A 20,923-nucleotide genomic window follows, 5' to 3' on the forward strand; every position below is an offset into this window, starting at 1 on the left:
AACACCATAGACACACAAAACATGTAAGAAGTCTAAAAATCGCCCTGCATATTGACCTGCTTCTGACCTCCACCCAGAAAACACCACCAAACTGTATCATCTCTACCCAGGCTCTACACTATAATCATATTTGTTTTGACTCACTTGACAGAGGTCTCAACTGGTGGAATTAAACCAAGCATTCTGGAGAATAAACTATTCAACCAATGAAATCTATAGACAAATCAAAATAAAGACACCAATTCAAATCTCCTTTCTTTGACAAATGTAAGCTGCTTCTGAACTCAAAGGAGGAGAATAACAGAATAGCAGACTTGCAAGGGGAAGTCTTCTAATCCAACCCCCTGCTCAGGCAGGAGACCCTATACTATTCCAGACAAGTGGCTGTCCAATCTCTTCTTAAAAGCTTTCGGTGATGGAGCACCCACAACTTCTGAAGGCCCCAGTTAATTGTTCTCACTGTTAGGAAATTTCTCCTTAGTTCCAGGTTGCTTCTCTCCTTGATTAGTTTCAATCCACTGTTTCTTGTCTTGCCTTCTGGTGTTTTGGAAAATAAATTGACCTCTTCTTCTTTGTGGCAGCCCCTCAAATACTGGAATACTGCTATTATGTCCCCCCCCTCTTCCTCTTCACTAGAGTACACATACCTAATTCCTGCAACTGTTCATGTGTTTTCATCTCCAGGCCTTTAATCATCTTAGCTGCTCTTTTCTGCACTCTTTCCAAAGTCTCAACATCTTTTTTATAATAATGGTGACCAAAACTGGATGCAGTATTCTAAGAGTGAAGTCAAGTGTATAAGAAGTCAAGAGGCTATGAAAAAGGACCAAAAGCAGAAACAGGCAGAAATGATTGTGGGGATACTACAACTGTTGTAAGTACAAGGACCAGTTGTAATTCACTTTGGATGCTTACTGAGCAAATGGTTGTAAGTTAAGAACTATCTTATAATTCCAAACAATGAATTCTTCTCCATCCTCTCGAAGTTCTTTCTTCCATTATAATCTGGTCGTTTCTGCTTTCCTCAGCAATTATTGTAATAAACCTATCGGCCTGGCAGGAGTTCAAAATGTATCTCCAAATTGGTATTGAAAGTGAGTAATTCAATAGTTGTGTTATCTAGGGAGGGGAAGCTGGGGGGTGGGGGGAGAGAAGCTTCATTAAAGGCTCTGCCAGAGGCCGGTCTTTGCTGTCATTGCTGTTATTTTTCCCATTGCCAGGCAGAGAGAACCCTGGAGACCTTATTCCAATTGGCAAGTCAATAAATCAGTGCATGCTATTTTTTTCTTCTTATAGGTCATTATGCAGCTGATTCTCAGATAGGGTTAGCTTCTTAGCTGGGGACATTGTGGGAAGGGGCACTGCTGTGTTTAGCTTGGCAAAGATCAGGGCTACCCGGGAGTGGGAAGTCTTATTTGGCCATCTGGACAAGATTTAGTGAACCCCTGTCCAAGTGTCAATGAAAACTCAATCATCCAGGCCAAAAGTATCTAAAAAGGGTTAAGATCATGGCAAACTTTGGTGCAGTTGCCGTACTGGTCCAAGTCCATGAAGCTCTAGCTCGGGTGGCCAAAGTGCAGTCCAGACCACCTTGGTTTAAATCAGGGGTGTCTAATCTTGGCAACTTTAAGACCTATGAACATGGCTGTCTGGGGAATTCTGGGAGTTGAAGTCCCCAGGTCTTAAAGTTGCCAAGGTTGGATACCCCTAGCTTAAATAATCAAGACTGCTAAACAGTAGCAGACACATCTGCAGTAGAGCACACAAGCCAGCGTAAAGAGACTTCTTGTTGGTCATGCAAACAAGATTTCTACATATCTATATCAGCCTGGAATTAGATTTAAGTCAAATAGATGGGAACTTGAAAGGCAGTTCCAAAAAAGCAGACAGGGAAATTAAAAAAAATACCACATCCCCATGAGAACTAGACTCCTTAAGTCTAGTTCTCATGTATTGTTATAATTGTAACTATAATCTTAATTGTTCCTATATTTATCTTTTTACTAATAAAGAATATTTGTAGCTCAGGGCTGAAATGAAGGGTTCTTGATACTCTCTGAGCTTAGTTGTTTTCTTGCAGATGTTTCATTACCCAACATCAATGCTAGCGTGATGATGTTAGCACCGATAATGCTACCCATTTTGCCTAATGAAATGTCTGCAAGAAAACAACCAAGCTCGGAGAGCACCAAGGACCCGGGTGCGCTTCAAGGTGCTGGTTATCACCTTTAAAGCGCTCCATGGCATAGGGCCTAGCTATCTTCAAGACCGCCTGCTGCTACCGACGACCTCCCAGCGACCCATGTGCTCCCACAGAGTGGGCCTCCTCGGGTGCCATCAGCCAAACAATGTAGGCTGGTGACCCCCCAAGGGGAGAGCCTTCTCTGTGGGGGCACCTACCCTCTGGAATCAGCTGCCCCCCGAGATAAGGAGAATCCAAGACCTCAGTGCCTTCCGCCGTGCCCTTAAAACCCACTTTTTCCAGCAAGCCGGGCTGGCTTAGGAAGAAATTTTTTAAAATTTTTAAATGTTTAATTGGTTTGTGGTTTTTTAAATTTTGGGCCAAATTTATATAGATTTTAATTGTTTTTAATATTTGTATTTCATGTTTTTAATTCTGGCTGTGCACCACCCTGAGTCCTCAGGGAGAAGGGCGGTATATAAATTGAAAATAAAAAAATAAAAAAAATAAAAAATATCTTTTTACTGTTTGAAGGCTGCCCAGAGTCACCTGATTTGTGAGAGGGACAGCATATAAATTTAAGAAATAAATGAAAACACTCCTTTCTTTGCTCCAAACAACCTTACACAAAGTAACATCCCAGAACTGCGACTACACCATGAAATTACAAATACAAATACAAAACCATAATTTGCAGCCTTCATTTTCATAGGTCCATTTTCCCACAGGGAAAACAGCCCTTCCGTATCCCAGCCAGCTTCGTCACAAATTCCCACCTCTTTTTCTTTAAAACATATAGGCCGGTTTTCTTACACTTACAAAATTGCTCTGACAATTTTATAGTGAAGAAATGATATCAGTACAAAGTGCAGGGGCCATTGTTTTTCCACCTTGGCATGATAACTAAAGAACCACGCAGCATCTCACATTATCTTGTCATATCTGGAGGACCAGAATGATGGACTACTGTGGGAGTCTAGTGGGGCTAGAACATCCTATAAGTCTCCCTGTTCTCCTAAGTCCTCGTGCATTCTATCTAGATGACCTACTTCATACAGAAGTGATAAATTTCTCCCCAGGAAACTGAAGCAGCAAATTGATTTTCTTCCAAAGGTCCATTCAAACCTTGAGCAGAAGCTGCAAGAACTAGAAGAGACTTCAGTGTACAGAGAAAGAAGCCTCTTTTGAAGGAAGCTTCTAAATTTAGGAAGGAAAACATTGGGCAGTTTGCTCTATGAATCAATCAGAATAGAGCTGCAAGGGACCTCAGAGATCTTCTAGTCCAACCCACTGCTCATGCAGGAGACTATATCAGTGACGGCAAACCTTTTTGGCAAACCGGAACGTGTGTGCGCGCCAGAGCCCGGAAACCCGAAGACAGCTGGTCTTCTGGTTTTCAGTCTGCACATGCGCACCGGCCAGTGGTCTTTACGCACACCAGAGCGCTGGAAACAAGAAGAGCAGCTGGCAATGGCCCGTGTGCCATAGGTTCGCCATCATGGCTGTATACCATTCCAGACAAGTGACTGTCCATTCTCTTCTTAAAAACCTCCAGTGATGAAGCACTCACAACTTCTGGAGGCAAGTTGTTCCACTGGTTAATTGTTCTCACTGTCAGTAAGTTTCTCCTTAATTCCAGGTTGTTTCTCTCCTTGATTAGTTTCCATCCATTGTTTCTTGTCCTGCCTTCTGGTCCTTTGGAAAATAAGTTGATCCCCTCTTCTTTGGGGCAACCTCTCAAATACTGGAACACTGCTATCATTTTTTCTTTTCTCTAGACTAGACATACCCAATTCCTGCAACTGTTCTTCATATGTTTTAGTCTCCAGGCCTTTAATCGTCTTAGTTGTTCTTCTTTGCACTTTTTCCAAAGTCTCAACATCTTTTCTGTAATGTGGTAACTAAAACTGGGTGCAATAATCCAGGTGTGACTTTACTAAGGCTTTATAAAGCGGTACTAATACTTCACGTGATTTTGATTCTATGCCTTTGTTTATACAACCAAGGTTTGTATTAGCTTTTTTGGCTGCTGCTGCACACGCTTGGCTCATGTTTAAGGGATCACTAGGGTTATAAGGACTCTCTCACATACTGTTTTTGAGCCAGGTTTTGCCTAATCTGTTTCCAGAAGGTGATTTACTTGCATCCAATCCATGCTATTGAACCCCTACCCTCTTCCACAATAGCCCATGCAATTTGGAGACCATTGAGACCCCTTAAAAATGGCAGCATTGCCTTGGAACAGCTTTCAGAAGTCATTGCTACGAAGCTTTAGATTGCCCCTGGTACTATGAGTCAAATCTCCCTACTTCAATCCAACTCTTCCTTGGATCCAAACCCAAATTCACCAGTCTAAGTAGAGAAAGCAGCCAGATATCTCTACACTATCTGATCCACCAGGACTGATTTCCAGCTTGAGAACATGCTTCGCAGATAGCCTCAGAGAAAACCCTTTTAGAAGACTTCCACAGCTGTTTCTTTCTGTTGCCCACCACTGAAATTATCCTATGTGTCAGAATTGCTCGGGTGAGAGGTACTCCCTTTTGGCAAAGCCAAAGAAAAAGGGGTTTTTAAATTTTGCATGCAATTACTTTTCCTTTGTTTCTGATGAATTACATTTGTACAATATGCTTGAATAGATCACTCACAGTCTACAGGCTTCAAGGGTACAAGATGGTCTGACTGTGTAGTTTTAACACTAGGGATGGCTTTTCAGAATGTAATTCAGGGAGCCAAACCAAGGAAGAGATCAACATTAAAGAAGCAGGTAAGAGCAGAGGCCAACCTGTCACGTAGAGTTGAGAGGTGACTGTTACAACTTTTCATAGATAAGGTATGGGGTGTCACTGTGGTGTGATCCCAGGTAAAGCTTTCAGTTGTACCACCTGACATTTTGGTTGTATGCTACAATAAGATCCTTCTTAGGAATATTTGTAGAAGGGCAGACATGGGCAAAGAAGATCAATGGCTAGAGCATCCCGGTTTGATAAGGGAAGGAATTCTACATAGAATTCTTGGAGACGGGAAAAATAGAGCAATCTGTGGTACCACAGTTTTTCAGAGATTCCTGAAAGCCTGCTCAAACCAAATCAATCTTTATTCAGTCACAGACCAGTAGATAAAACATAGAAGTCACAATTAATTATGATAAAAAGGATAAGTATAATTGTTCTAAAATATCTGAAAAGGATTATGTTAACACTATGGCACACTGTACCAACTATAGAAGAGTATTTGGCTGTGATCAAGGAAATAAAATCAGATTGCTCTTATAATAACATCTTGAGATAAAAGAAATCTGGACGACCAGGTTATTTAGTAAAAAGTAGAAATCATAATTGCATAGAACTACAATTACTAGAATTACCTAGAATCATAGGGCTGGAAGGAACCTTGGAGATCTTCTAGTCCAATCCCCTGACCTTATTTCTGGTGAGTACAGTGGTGAAATCCAAATTTTTTCACTACCAGTTCTGTGGACGTGGTTTGGTGGGTATGGTGTGACTTGTTGGGCGTGGTTTGGTGGGCATGGCAGGGGAAAGATACTGCAAAATCCCCATTCCTTCCCCACTCCTGGGGGAAGGATATTGCAAAATCTCCATTCCCACCCCACTCTGGGGCCAGCCAGAGGTGGTATTTGCCGGTTCTCCGAACTGCTCAAAATTTCCGCTACCGGTTCTCCAGAACCTGTCAGAACCTGCTGGATTTCATCCCTGGGTGAATACCTAGATAGAGAAGGCAATAGCGGACAACATGTTCCATCAATTCAATTCACTGCATGGTCATAGTCTCTGTTTGAAGGGGATTGGGAGGTATCTTACTTAACTAATGGCTGTTAGGAGGACATTGAATCTGGCTAAGGATGAGGCCCTTCTGAATTTTGGGATTGTTATGCGACTGAGGATATCTAGTTGGTTGAGGAAGATGGGCTTGAGGAGTAGGCAATTATGGCAACTAGCATGGCTGACTCAGTAATTCTGGGAGTTGAAGTCCCAAAGGTCATAAAGTTGCCATAATTGCTCACCCCTGCTCAAGGTGGTGTTTTTGGGTAGATCTGGAAAGTCTGTTTGCATCTCTAAATCAATGGCCCACTTTTTTGAGCTCAGCTAGTGAACGTTCTTAGTCAGTCAAGGTAAGATCTAATATAGGAATTAAGTTTGTCTAATCTAGTGGAAAGAAGAAATGATAGCAGTTCATGATAGCATCTCCAAAATTTGAAGGGCTGCCACAAAGAAGAGGGGGGTTCACCTATTCTCTAAAGTACCTGAAGGCAGGACAAGAAGCAATGGATGGAAACTAATCAAGGAGAGAAGCAACTTAGGAGACATTTCCTGACAGTGAGAACAATTAACCAGTGAAATGGCTTGCCTTCAGAAGTTGTGGAGGCTCCATCACTGGAGTTTTAAGAGACTGGACAGCCACTTGTCTGGAATGGTAGAGGGTCTCCTGCTTGAGCAGGGGTTTGGACTAGAAGACCTCCAAGATCTCTTTCAATTCTGCTATTCTGTAATGGCTGGCCATGAAATCCATAAAGCTTTCATATTGGGAAGCTTGCTCCTGAAAATTCATTTTCAGGTCACAAAGGGCAAGAAAAAATTCCAATGAGCTTTAGAAGTAGCTTCTTGTGACCAGACCTGACAATGATGCGCAGACTTGTTGTTAGCTTTGGTCAGTTTGTAAAAGCTACAGGGAAACAAGACAAGAAAGAATTCCTTGGATCCCTACTGCACTTTCCAGAATAGAGTGACATTTGGTTATTTATTCTTTCTATCCAGGAAACAACCTCCTTTGCTAGCTATGCCAAACACAAGATGCAAATGTACTTGCTGACTCTTCAGGTTTTATCTCCAACACATCATCTGTTATTATGTCCTTCAAAAAAGGCTGCCAGACCATAGAATCCCTCTGACTCCTCAACTCTTTGACCATTGGACTCTTCAAAGCACTTCGACACCTTGACCCAGCCATCCTATCACCATTGCAAAATGTCACAACTGCCTAATAATTTGCCCATCTTTCTTCCCAGTATTTAGCTAGACAGGTATGAGTTGAAGAGAAGCCAACATTTTGCCCTTGAGCAAAAATAGAAAGAACGTTGGACTTACCTGAACGTTCTTTCTATGTGCACTGCAGGAGAGTCCAAGCATGGGTTAAATTCATCTGACTGGCCAAAGACTGAGTTGCAAAATCTTTGGCCATGCATCTTCCTCCCGGCTGAGCCTCAGTTTTTTCAATGAAGAATACGTTGGCTTGTCTGGGGAGGTGCCTTCATCCTCTGAGAATTCAAAGTCTCCCAATGCTTCTTCCCCTTCTAGCAAGGCCTCGCTTTGCATTGAAGGGGGTGGGAAATATAGTTCTCTCAGATAACCCATATCTTGTTGGAAGTGATTATGCTTAGCCCTTGACCGAGAAGATGGTGGAGGTAATGATCCCATTAACCCCCTTTAGTGGAGAGCTGCATCAATGCCTTGTGCAATAGTCTGAACAATGGCATTGTGCAATTCTATAGACAAACCTGGTCTAAATTCTCCTGGGGGTGGAGTCCCGCCGCAGTTGGAGTAAATGTGGCAGATGGAGCTGAAGCCCGGCTGCCAGACATAGCCTGCAATCCTGATGCAGAGAAGCCAGAGCCAGGATCACCTGCTTCTTCATAGGAGGTTGGCCGAAATTCCTGCAGTTCCATAATCACATTAGAAGACCAGTTTAGCTGGTCATCCAGTAGTGTTTGAGATGGTATTTCCATGTCTAATGACATGCAAGCTCCATTAGTGCTCCCAGAAATCCCTGGGGCCCTTGCAGCCTCTGCCTGCTTTTGAGCTTTTGCAAACTGTTTTTCCAGGGCTTTCTGCCTTTTCTGGGTATCTTTGTCAGATGCTGAAGATATTGATTTAGAATGCTTGGCCTTGGATCTAGTAGAAGGCCCTTTGGCTGCTGGTCTCGCCTTTTTGGGCTCAGAACACTCAGCCATCTGCTGTCTGGGGGAGGATATAGTAGAATTACTACTATTGGAATCCATGTGGTCCACCATTATTGCTGGAAACACTGTTAATAATTAGCTTGTGAAATCACACTGAAAATAATCCCCAAAGAGGAAATTTTATCACTGATCAATAAAGCAGATACTCATTGCGTAGTCCAGGCCACAAAATTAGCGCCAAACTGACAACACAGTTTGTAAGTGCAGGCAGGCTGCAGAAGCAGCTGCAGTGGCAAAGGCACGACACCGGCAACACGGTTACAAACGCCACTCCCAAAAGCGCATGAAAACCAGCAACACGGTTTACTTGCGCGTAATGGCTGCCTTCCTTGCTCCAAACTGAATCCTCGGTTGCTGGAGGCCTTTGCCTGCGCCAATGCTGTCTTCCGAGCCTCCTGGCCCCAATTGACAGCTTGCAATGGCTCTGATCATAGCTGCCGCCCTCAAAATGGCGATTATCACTCTCCGATCTCAGTGTGGTACCGTGAATCACATCCCAACACGTTGCAGTCAGCCGCACTTCTGACCAAAGCCTCGGTCTGTGGAAAGCCGGTTCTGACCTCTTCTGAGGCCTCTGCCACACCAGCTGATAAAGGTAGCATGCCACACGGTAAAAGCAGCTACGGCGCTGATCACAGCGCTGCTCCCAGCGCAGAAGGCAGCTCTCTCACTCTCACAGCATTCCAGCCAATTCTACAATAATTTAGTTTGAATGTTCTAATTAATCAATTTATTTGTGTAAGCAACTCAAAATATGTCTCTCTAGGCTGACTCAGTTGAAAAAACTGAGGCTTGGCCGGGAGGAAGAGGCGTGGCCAAAGATTTTGCAACTCAGTCTCTGGCCAATCAGACAAATTTAACCCATGCTTGGACTCTCCAAGCAGCGCACAGGAGAATATAGCCGTAAATACAGAACCGTGTAGTGGGAGGTTGGAATGTGTCCTGAATAAAATAGAGATTATCAAAACCAGATATCTGACTTGGTGTAATTTAAGGCTAGGTTTGGAGGAGTGTAAATCACAGGGCGCAGAAATCTACACCAACTGTATTAATGGGTGGTGTTCCAGTCTAGCGGTTTGTTTACCTTTTTTTAATTCATAAAAAAAAAACACTTGTTAATGTCTCTCCTGACATATGGAACCTCTTTTGATATAATTTGTAAAAGAAATGGTCCAAGAACTCCAAACTTAATGCATTTGTACTTCATAAAGCTATCTTTGATTTACATTTCTGTTTTAAAGGAAGAAAGAAAAACAGCATCACAGTTGATACACAATTTCCAGCAATTTGCCTTCTTTTGAGACCCTGTTATACATGATTTTTTTTTTTAAATAAGAAAGGAGAATGGGAACCAGTCTTGTTTTGATGCGAGCAGTTATATTGCAGTGAAATGCAATGAAAGCGAAACTTATTTCTATCACTGGACCAGAGGGCTGTTAAACTAGATGGAAGGTTTTGGCAGACTTTATACAGGTAGTCCTTGATTTAAGACCACAATTAGAACCAGAATTTCCATTATTAAGCAAGGTGGTGGTTAAGTGAATCATATCCAATTTTAGGACCTTTTTGCTGCTGTTAAGTGAATCATCACAGTTATTAAGTGAATCAGATGATTGTTACGTGAATCCGGCTCCCCCCTTGACTTTGCTTGACAGAAACCCTGGGATGCTGCATTGGTCATAAATACATTCTAGTTGCCAAGCACCCAAAATTTATTCATGTAACTGTGGGGGTGATGCAACCATCACAAGTCACATTTTTCAATGCCGTTGCAACTCCAAGCAGTTGTAAGTGGAGGACCACCTGTACTGCAACACTGCACTCTGTTGCTTCATTCTCCTTCCTTGGGCTAAAGCAATGATTTTCAAAGCGAGCAACTTAGAGACATGTGGACTTCATGGCTGGCTGAGAAACTCTGGGAGCTGAAGTCCGCACATCTCCAAAGTGCTGAGTTCAGCTGAAGTGCCTTTGGCAATCATCTGCCTAATTACCGAACAATTACCACACTGAACCCCGTAGTTCCAAGCTGTACCTGCGGCAGCCTACTTGCAATTCAGTTCACTTTTTCCATCTTCGTGCCACCCAAAACCTTCAGCTCTTCTTTTGTTTTTTTGCACATTTATGTCAGTGGGATCAAATCCATCTGCAGCATGCCAAAAGCCATAAGGGACAGTTCCAAAGCTTTAGCCTGGACTACGCAGGAGTAGAGTCCGCAAAACACTCCCTGAGACCAGCTGCACGCTGAAAATGGATGCTCAGTCACTATGAAGGAGCAGGCCAATGTTAGCACGATGTGTGCAAGCAAAGCACCTGCACCTTATGCAAGCATCAAACTACATGGAATACTGTTTGTTTTTATACAGCTGGTGTTATGATTAAACTGGGCCTTTAAAAAAAGCCCATCATCTGATGGCAAGATCTTCGCCAAGTTGACTCCGCTGGTTTAAATGGAGCCTCTATTTATCCATCCATCATCTCTATCTCTCTATCTCTCTATCTGTCTATCCCCATCCATCCATGTACCTACCTACCTACATTACTCTCTCTCTCTTTCTATCATCTATCTTAATCCATCCATCTACCTACCTCTGTCTGTCTGTCTGTCTGTCTCTCTTAATCCATCCATCCATCCATCCACCTACCCCCGCCCCCCCGCCCCCCCCCCCCGCCCCCCAGCTGGCTGTGGAATTCTTGGAGTCGAAGTCTACACATCTTCAAGCTGCCAAGCTTGAGAAACCTTGATCTACTATCTTCCTGGCCCCCACACAGAGGAGAGAATTACAGGGCCATTTTAAAAACAGCAAGCAAGAAACAGAAATTAAGACAGAGAAAGATTCACCCTCTGAAGAAAATGCTCAGTCGGCACCCCCCAAGAGGAGTGCAAAATAAATGGCCTCCAAAGTTGGGGCACAATGCCCTCCCATCCTTGACCTTCCACTTCTCTAAAATTGGGAAATATAGGGGTCAAAGGATCCTGCTAGTGCTTCCCTGTAGAAAAGAGCATCTGCAAGCTTTCCTTTATGGACATTTGCTTCATCAGCTCTTCCCCCAGAAAGGCAGAGGACTAATGGCCTTGCTCCCGGGGGATCCTTCCCCCTTCAGCCATCAGAAATAGGCCGGGAGGCTTAGCGAGATCTGTGCACCCTTGGTGAATGTTAAATAACTTTGCTCTGCGGTAGACCTGCCTTTTTTGATTACTATTAGCACAGAGGGCTTTTTAGAAAGCCGGCCTTTTGAAGATCCAGAATGTGTGTGTGTGTGTGTCAAATGCACACACAGAGAAAGACACACAGGATTTTGGTTGTCATACAGCAACGGGCGTATTCCTGGCTCTCTGTGCAATCTTTAGGATTTGGAAGGGGGGCGTGAGTGGTGGAAGGAAATGATTCTGAAGAGGCAAATAACAAAATGCTCACGAGGCAAGCAGGGAAACAGATCAATCTCAGCCTGGAGAGGAGGTGTCCCACAGGGCCACCGTGCTTGTCCCAGGCCTCTTTAATGACACTGCCCTGAAAAAATAAAAATAAAAGAAATGTCCTGGATTCCTCCTCCCTCTGCCCCTCCTGCAAAAGAGGAAAAACAATTTGCTTTCAGAATTTCTTTCAAAGAAGTAAAGAAAAGCTCTCCCTCGGAATTTTGGCACTTAGTTGTGTGATTACTGGATGATTACGTGTGAATCCTTTTTCCAGCCATCTGACTTGGGAATATAATAAATTATCCCTGTTTCAGAGGTATTTATGGGATGAAAAGTTAAGATGCATGCAATTTAGTGACCACTAGCATGTAATTTATCCAACAATTAGTGGATCAGGGAAATGCTGTGGACATAGTATACTTCAGTAAGGCATGTGTCTCCAACCCCCAGGCTGCAGCCTCGTATTGGGCTGTGGCCCATTTGGAACTGGGCCATGCAAGTAGCGGGTGAATACATAAGCACACACTGCTCCACTTGTGCGAGCAGCAGGCGTGCATGCTTGTGTGCTTACCTGCTGCACATATGGAACCATCCTCCATCCCCACCACCACTGGTCCAGAAAACCAGAAAGGTTGGGGACCGCTGCAGTAAGGCATTTGACAAAGAAGACCACAATCTACTTTTGGTAAGATAGAACAATGTGGGATAGACACCATCACCATCAGATGGATTCGCAATTGGCTGACCAACTGCACTCAGCGTGTAGCCTTCAGTGGAACTACAGCCACATGGGTGGGGGGGAAGCACACAATGGAGTGCCTCAAAGTTCTGACTTGACCCAGTGCTCTTCAGCATCTTCATTAATGGTCTTCATTCTGGTCCAGAATGCGGCCGCGCGGGTGGTTATGGGCGCAACTCGTTGTGCCCATGTGACACCCCTCCTGCGCAAGCTGCACTGGCTCCCAGTGGTCTTCTGGGTGCGATTCAAGGTGTTGGTTACCACCTTTAAAGCGCTCCATGGCATTGGACCTGGATATCTTCGAGACCGTCTTCTGCCACCAGTAGCCTCCCACCGGCCAGTTCGCTCCCACAGAGAGGGTCTCCTCAGGGTGCCATCGGCCAAATTATGTCAGCTGGCGACACCCAGGGGGAGGGCCTTCTCTGTGGGAGCCCCTGCCCTTTGGAATGATCTGCCCCCAGAAATTCGTAAAATCTCTGATCTCCGTGTGTTTCGCTGTGCCCTCAAAACCTTGTTGTTCTGCCAGGCTGGGCTATCAATGTAAAGATTTTTAATTGGTTTTAAATGGGATTTTAAATTTGGGGTTTTACAAATTGGGCCTATTATTTAATAATTTTAATTATTTTTAAATTTTGTCTGTCTTTGTGTTTTTAATTAGGCTGTACACCGCCCTGAGTCCTTCGGGAGTAGGGCGGTATAGAAATAAAATTAATAAAATAATAAATAAAATAATAAATGATCTAGATGAGGGGAGAGATGTGATTCAGTGGTGAGAAAAATAAAGTCCTTCACTTGGACAGGAAAAAACCAACAGGTATAGAAGAGGTGGTAGCATCAGTAGCAGAGGGATCTAGGTATCCTAGTGGAAAACCACTTACGTATGAGCCAGCAGTGTGGTGCAGCTGCCAACCTCGGAGTCAGGAGTAATTTTCTGAAAGTGAGAACTATTTACCAATGGAACAGTTTGCCTCCTGGAGTTGTGTGTGCTCCAACACTGGAGATTTTCAAGACCAGACTGCACAAACATTTGACCAGGATGGTATAAGGTCTCCTGCTTTCATCAGGACTAGAAGGCCTCTGAGCTCCCTTCCCGCCCATGGATTATGCGCTCTATGTTCTAATTGAAGCCCAGCCTATGCTTTTCTTTGCACATGTGACATATAGGCAGGCACAGCTCCCATCCCAGCCTTGTGGAGAACATCTTGGCATTTTTGACCATTACCCTGCAGACAATCTTGACCTCCAGCAGGGTTAGAGAGGGAGGGGCAGCAGGAGAGGGAGGGGGAGGGGGGAGGGAGAAGAATTGAAATAAATTCTCAAATTTCTGTGGAATAAGAAAAAAACCCAGAAGCTTCCTTTTCAAAGGAAGAAGAAATTACCAACTCAGAGGTGGCAATTGGCAGCAACTGGCTTCATCTCTCCGACGAATGTAAACCTCTTGCAGAAAAGGATATTTACTTATAAATATATATATATATACACTGCCGGATAGCAGCTCCCGTTATAGTACAAAATTAAAACAGTGCAATGCAGTTCTCCTCAGACTAAGTAAGACAGGCACGGTGTATATTTAGGAACGCTTGTTGGAGACAAAGTGCCACTTTAAATACTTTCAAGCAGGGACACTTTTGTGAAGATTCTTCTGATGAAAAGGAAGATTCTTCTTTCAACTCTGCTAGCAATGTTAAAAGACAAAGGCCTCTTCGGCAGGGAAGGAAACCTTTTTAGAAACGGAGGGGCAGATTTGGGCACAGCGGTAGCTTCATTTTTATTTCTTCCAAATAACTCAACACAGAGCAGGTACAAATTCACCCACCTCAATTTGAACTCCTAATTATCCATTTCTCTCCCCTCTTCCATTTATAGGGCTTGTTTTCATTGTGTTCATGCATGTCTTTTTTTTAGAAAAGGTCAAATGTGGGATGTTTAAACAATCCAAACTCTGTGAATGATACACAGTCATCAGATCCTGAATTCCAATAAAACTCAGAACTTAATTATCCTGCTCAAACCTCCCAGCGCCATTCTTGGCTGAAATAGATCTCTGCTCAGATACGCCTAATGCTACAAGTAGTCCTCAACTTGCGACCACAACTGAGCCCAATACTTTTGTTGCTAAGCGAAACATTCGTTGAATGAATTTTGCCCCACTTTACAACTTTCTTGCCACAGTTGTTAAGTGAATCACTGCAGTTGTTAAGTCAGTGACACGGTTAAGTGAACCTGGCTTCCCCATTGACTTTGCTTGTCAAAAGGTCACAAAAGGGAATCACATGATTTATTTATTTATTTATTTATTTTTCATATTTGTATGCCGCCCTACTCCCGAAGGACTCAGGGCGGTGAACAGCCATAATAAATACAAATACATATAGAAGTTAAAAACTATTAAGAAACAGATTAAGTAATTTAGGCTCAAAGATTAAAAACATCCAAATTTATCTAAAGAGGTTTAAAACCCAATTTAAAAACCAAAAGATTCTGGGACAACTGCAACCATCATAAATATGAACCAGTTGCCAAGCATCTGAATTTGGATCATGTGACCAAGGGGAGGCTGCAACAGTTGTGTGAAAAATTTAGCTCAGACCACAAAACCAAATTTATGAATACAAAAACTACTTTTATTATAAGGACACAATAACAGAATCTTGCTCAATGTCCCTCCCTGCTCCTGCCTTTATCCTAAAGAGAAGATCAAATCTGAGACACTTTCTGTAATTACAATTCTGCTTTGGACTCAGATTTCTCTTATCTGAACATTTCTCGTTTGCTCCTGTCCCTCAAAGGGACAGAAAATTTTTTTTAAAAAAAAAATGCCCGGCCCATTATGGTACGCAAGGTTTACAGAATCCCACATCTACAAAAATTAATTCCTAATGACATTTATCTGAAGGTAATTTCTTCTGTTTTTAAAACAGACTGAAACTATGATCTTGAATAGCTATGATTTAGATTACCACCCCCACCTCGCATCCATTCCCCCAAAAATATATTTCAGCCATCAAGCTAGACTGATTGTAGGCTGTACTTCATAGATTCATGCACCAACTCGCTGAGCAAAACTCTCCATGGCCAACTCACCACAGCCAACTCGTCGTGGGACAACATGCCCTGGTCAACTCACGGCAGGACAATTTAACAATTCAATTTAATTATTTAAAATTAATGTCATTCACATTTCATTTTGTCCCTCTTTTTGCATCCTTTCTTTAATGATTCTTTTCCACCATTTCTTTGATATTAGTGTAACTCTTGTCCTGCAGCGAGTTATCCCATGGCAAATTGGCTGCGGCTAATTGTACATGGTGAATTTCATAGACCTTTCATATATTCATGCAAAACCTTTTGCATCTTTAACATGGAAGGGGTGACCTCAAAACCCTACAAAACCTGGGAATGAAGGTTCTGCCCAACACAATCTCCACAGTGATGGGTTTCAAAAATTTTTACTACTGGTTCTGTGGGTGTGGCTTGGTGGGCGTGGCTTGGTGTGGGTGGCAGGGGAAGGATACTGTAAAATCTCCATTCCCACCCCATTCCAGGGAAAGGATACTGCAAAATCCCCATTTCCTCCCGATCAGCTGGGACTTGGGAGGCAGAGAATAGATGGGGGTGGGCCCAGTCAGAATTTTTACTACCGGTTCTCCGAACTACTCAAAATTTCCACTACCGGTTCTCCAGAACTGGTCAGAACCTGCTGAAACCCACCTCTGCTCCAGCAGCAAAAAAAGGAGGACTGATTGATTTTTATACCCCACCTTTAATATTTTTACAAAAAAACTCCAGGCAGCAAACATATCCAACATGCCTATTATTTTCCGCCCAACAACAATCCTGTGAGGTGGGTTGGGTTGAGAGAGAGGGTCTCGCCCCAGGTCACTAGCTGCCTATCATGCCTAAGGCATGACTAGAACTCATTGTCTCCTGGTGATTGGCCCAAAGTCATCCAGCCAACTTTTATGGCTAAGGCAGGGGTAGAACTCAGAGTCTCCGGCTTTCTAGCCTGGTGCCTTAACCACTAGGTAGTACCAAGTTCAGGAGTTTTAAATCAATGGCTGAAAACAGAGCTAATGTTAGATGGTCTTGTAGAAATAGGTGTACCAAATGACACATTAGTCCAGAGTTAACCAGCTGCCCTTACATTTAGAGAGGCAGAGCACTCTTTATGCACCCAACTAAAATCTTGAACACCTCTTGCTAAGCTGTGAATTCTTTTCCCCTGGCTGGTTATATACATTAAAATTAACTGGGTTTGCACAAAGTAGAATACAGGTAGTCCTCAATTTACAACTTAGTGACTGTTCAAAGTTACAACAGTACTGAAAAAGTGACTCACGACCATTTTTCATACTTATGAGCATTGGAGCATCCCCATGGTCGCATGGGGACTTGGCAACTGACTTGCATTTATGACAGCTGCAGTGTCCTGGGATCACATGATCTCTTTTCGCAAGCTTTTGACAGGCACAATCATTGGGGAAGTCAGATTCACTTAACAATCATGTTACCAATTTAACTGCTTAACAACTGGCGCAAGAAAGGTCATAAGATGGGGCAAAACTCACTTAACAAATGGCTCACTTAGAAATTTTGGGCTCAATTGTGGTTGTAAATCGAGGATTAACTATATACAAACTCCATCATACTGCGAGTCATATCAGATTTACATAGCATGTCTTTAGGTCACGACTAACACGTGGGTTAATACAATACAATGCCTACATTGAAATTCAGGTAGTCCTCAGCTTACGACCATTCATTTGTCAACCATTCAAAGTTATGACAATGATGAAAAAAATGACTTGCAACCTGTCCATTTGTTTGGGACTCCTGCCTTGGGCAGGGGGTTGGGCTAGAAGACCCCCAAGGTGCATTCCAGCCCTATGAGTCTATGCTTCAGATGGGTGATCCAGCTGCAAACGTCTCAGTGTTATTCCTATTTTTCATTCACTCTTTTTGCGATTCTTTATTTGCATCTGTTTTAGTGTCTGTTCTGCTCCTCTTAACCATCTTCAATGTACTGATGTCCAGCCAGAGCAGGTGGTAGTATCTGACCTGCTGACCCCAGGAACTAGAAAGCCACACTAGGCCTGATTATTACTTGAATGAGAGACCACGGGAAGATGCAGAGTGGGAGGCTCCACTGCGGAGCTGAGAAAACCATTTGTGAGATGATAGTGGCAAACCACTTTGGGAGCATATATAAAATAGCAAAGAAATTTTATGGGGTTTCTTTTTTGTGTTTTTAAACCTGTTAAATTTTTTCCTATTTTAATCCCCTCTGAACGGGGCATCACTGTTTTGAAAGGGGAAAGCTAGAAACCTTCATATAAATCCTTTGTCAACCACACCCCAAACCACAAAGGATTGCTCAGCCTTGGACTGTTTTCACCCAAAAAATCCACTCAAGTTAATTGCGGTTTTCTCTTCTGTTTTCATTCTGCAAAATCTCAATAAAAAACCCTCCATTTCATCCATCCCAATGCGGTCGGAAAGACCGAGAGAGTAATGATCCCCAAGAGAAGGCACTCCTGCTCCAAATGTATGCTTCATCTGGCCACAAGGCCAACAAGCCATAGAGTAAATTGGTTAATTTATAGTAGGTTGGCTGTACGTGACTGGAGAGCGAAAGGTTTTGATTTATTAAATTTGGCTGATCAGAGACAGACTGCATTGCTCCAGTTCCCTCAAATAGTAACATTATCTTACGATATAATGAAGTTGACAGCATCCCCAGATAATGACTTATATACCCTACAAGAAGATAAGCTGTTTAACATCATTTCTTCTCTGGGGGAACAAAACTGCTATTTTTCTTGTTTAGATTTTTGCTATTCCCTGCATACACAACTGTTTCCCTAACTGGGTGCATCTCTAATGCCAGCTGCAAGGTAGCAGGTAAAGGAAGAGCAGAAAAAGTCAATCGGGTTGAATGACAATGACGAGCACCTTACAGGCAGTCCTTGACTTGCAACCACAGCTTGGAATTTCGGTCATTAAGTTGCTGTGGTCATAAGGCGAGATGCCTCATGACCAGATTTGATTTTACGGCCATTTTTATGATAGTCATAAAGCAGGTCACTATGCTTGTAAAGCAAACCATGTGATTCTTAAAGGAATCAGCTTCCCTAATGCTGGAAAGCAGCAAAATATGCAAGAATTTGGCAAAAAAACCTCCACAAATTCCAGTCACAATATTGTGGGACACTACAACTGATCATGAATGCAAGCTAGCTGCCCAGCACCTGAGATGTGACCACATGATGTATGCGTGTGAGAGAGCATACATGCACGTGCAACAGTACAGATAGTCCTAGACTTACAACCACAATTGAGCTCAAAATGTCTGTTGTCAAGTTAGACATTCGTTAAGTGAGTTTTGCCCCATTTTACAATCTGTCTTGTCACAGTTGTTGAATGAATCACTGTAGTTGTTAAGTTAGTAACATGGTTGTTAAGTGAACCTGGCTTCCCCAATGGCTTTGCTTGTCAGAAGGTCACAAAAGGGGATCACATGGCCTTGGGACACTACAACTGTTACAAATATGAACCAGTTGCCAAGCATCCAAATTTTGATCACATAATCATGGGGATGTTGCAAAGGTTGTAATTGTGAAAACGGTCATAAGTCAAATTTGTCAGTGTCATGGTAACTTTGAATGGCTACTAAATGAACTGTTGTAAGTCGAGGACTACTTATAGTAACTTTGAGGATGGGTCGTAGTCCATCATAACTTCAAAGGGTTGTTAAACAATCAGTCATAAGTCTATAGAAGATCATCTGAAGCCAACCAGGACTGTGCATTCAAATCAAGCAAAGTTTTACGCGCCCAGGACACTGTGGGGAGGAAAAGGACTCCAGAATTTGAAATGAACCCCTTGCTGGCCTGATACAGGAGCTCAAGGAAGCAGCCAGGATTTAGAGCTCAGAAGAAAACCGGTCATTTAATCAACACTGTGCCACTTCTTGTTTGTTGACACCAGAACACAAAAATCTTTGTTTCCCTGCTAAGCTGAGCCATTCGTTCTCCCTGCTGGAATTTTATCGCACTGGTAAAAGCCACAGGATGTTCCAAAGATGCCTTGGTACTTTCTTGGTTCTTTCTTTGAAAACAATTAGCCTCTCATCCAAGAAGCTTTTTCAGAATTGATGAGAAGCGAAATATTTTCAAAGAACCAAGAAAGTCCAAGTTGCCTTTTGGGGAAAAAAATACCTTTGGGACAACCATGACCTGGAGGATTGAGACTCTCCATAGACAAAACCACAGGATATTCATGAAGAAAGCTGCATGTTTCTTCCCAGGCACTTCCCTGCATGTCTCTAGTACTCCTAACAATCTGAGTATTCCTCAATCTATGATACAATCTTTATGCCTATATTTTGATCCATCCATCCAAGTCAAGAAGGCCTGTCTAAATAAACTGTTAAAGACCATTGTCTGTCTTGGCTTCCATTTGTCAGATCTTCTCCTTAACTTGGTGGCCTCCAGATGCTTTGAATTCCAATCAGCCCTTGGGGACACAGATGTGGAAAATGGAAAAGACCTCTGCAGCAGAGATTTGAAACACAAATCTGGAACACAGAGAAGTCTTCAGACTCAGTTCTAGAACATTGGGAAAATCTCTCAAGCAAAGAAAACAGCCCGGGAGGATCAGTTTGGAGCACAGAGAAGATCTCTAGAAGGGACCATGTGGAGAAAGCTGGCCTAGATAAAACAAAATATAGATATGGTCCAACTTGGCCAAATCCAAACACAATGGATCATAGTTTCAATCCTATAAGGTTGACCAGATCAAGAAACCAAGGCCATATAAATCTGAAACTATTTTTATTGGACAAGATATAGTGACAGAATTGTGGAAGACTGAATGTGCCTCCTCCTCCCTCACTTTATCTTTGTGAGAACTAGGAATAGCATGTCTGAGACTTTTATTCACACTACCTTTTTGCCCTGGGCTCAGTACTCTTTTATCTACCAAGACTGTTGCCTTGGTAATGGATTTTCCTCTTGCACTTCAAGGCCATTGTGTTTTGCACTGCTCCCCTCACTCACACACACACACACACACACACACACACACACACACACACACAGTTCTACAACTGTTTATTCAAACCCCCACCCTCCCCCCAAACAGGTCCTCGGAAAGCAACCTTATTGTGCAGGTTCAGATTCCAAGCTTAGCACTGCAAGAATCACTGGATAAACCAAGTCCAACGGGCACACACAAAGTCCAGGAAAAGAAACCACAAGTCAAACGGTTCAGGATACCGGCCACAAACACACAAGGCACAGAACTGGGCACATTGCTCCAGCAACACTCAGGTTCTCGGGGGGGATCAAGTACCGGTAGGTGGCCCTTCACGATGGATGAGGTTGCCTCCTCACGAGTAGTCTAGCCAACCAGCTTTGTGCCTGTCTCCTCTCTGCCCTACGTCTCCTTGGATCGGGAGGAGGTGTAGACTCCAATACCTCCTCCTCCTCACTAACAGGTGGCAGCTACTCCCGTTAGACCAACTCGCTGCAGCTGCAACTCACCTTGCTCCGCCTCAGCCTGTCACTCGCCTGGTTGACCCAGCTGAAGCTGCTCAGTCAGACTAGCACT

General features: G+C 43.2%; 1 protein-coding gene across 2 annotated transcripts in view; it reads right to left on the reverse strand.

Moving 5' to 3' along the window:
- Window positions 1-20,923, reverse strand: part of ARHGEF9 (Cdc42 guanine nucleotide exchange factor 9) — a 262,804-nt gene that overhangs the window by 188,639 nt on the left and 53,242 nt on the right. The window lies entirely within an intron of this gene.

The sequence above is a fragment of the Pantherophis guttatus genome, chromosome 12 (assembly GCF_059756535.1).
Source record: "Pantherophis guttatus breed Tessera chromosome 12, ASM5975653v1, whole genome shotgun sequence".
Classification (NCBI taxonomy): Eukaryota; Metazoa; Chordata; class Lepidosauria; order Squamata; family Colubridae; genus Pantherophis; species Pantherophis guttatus.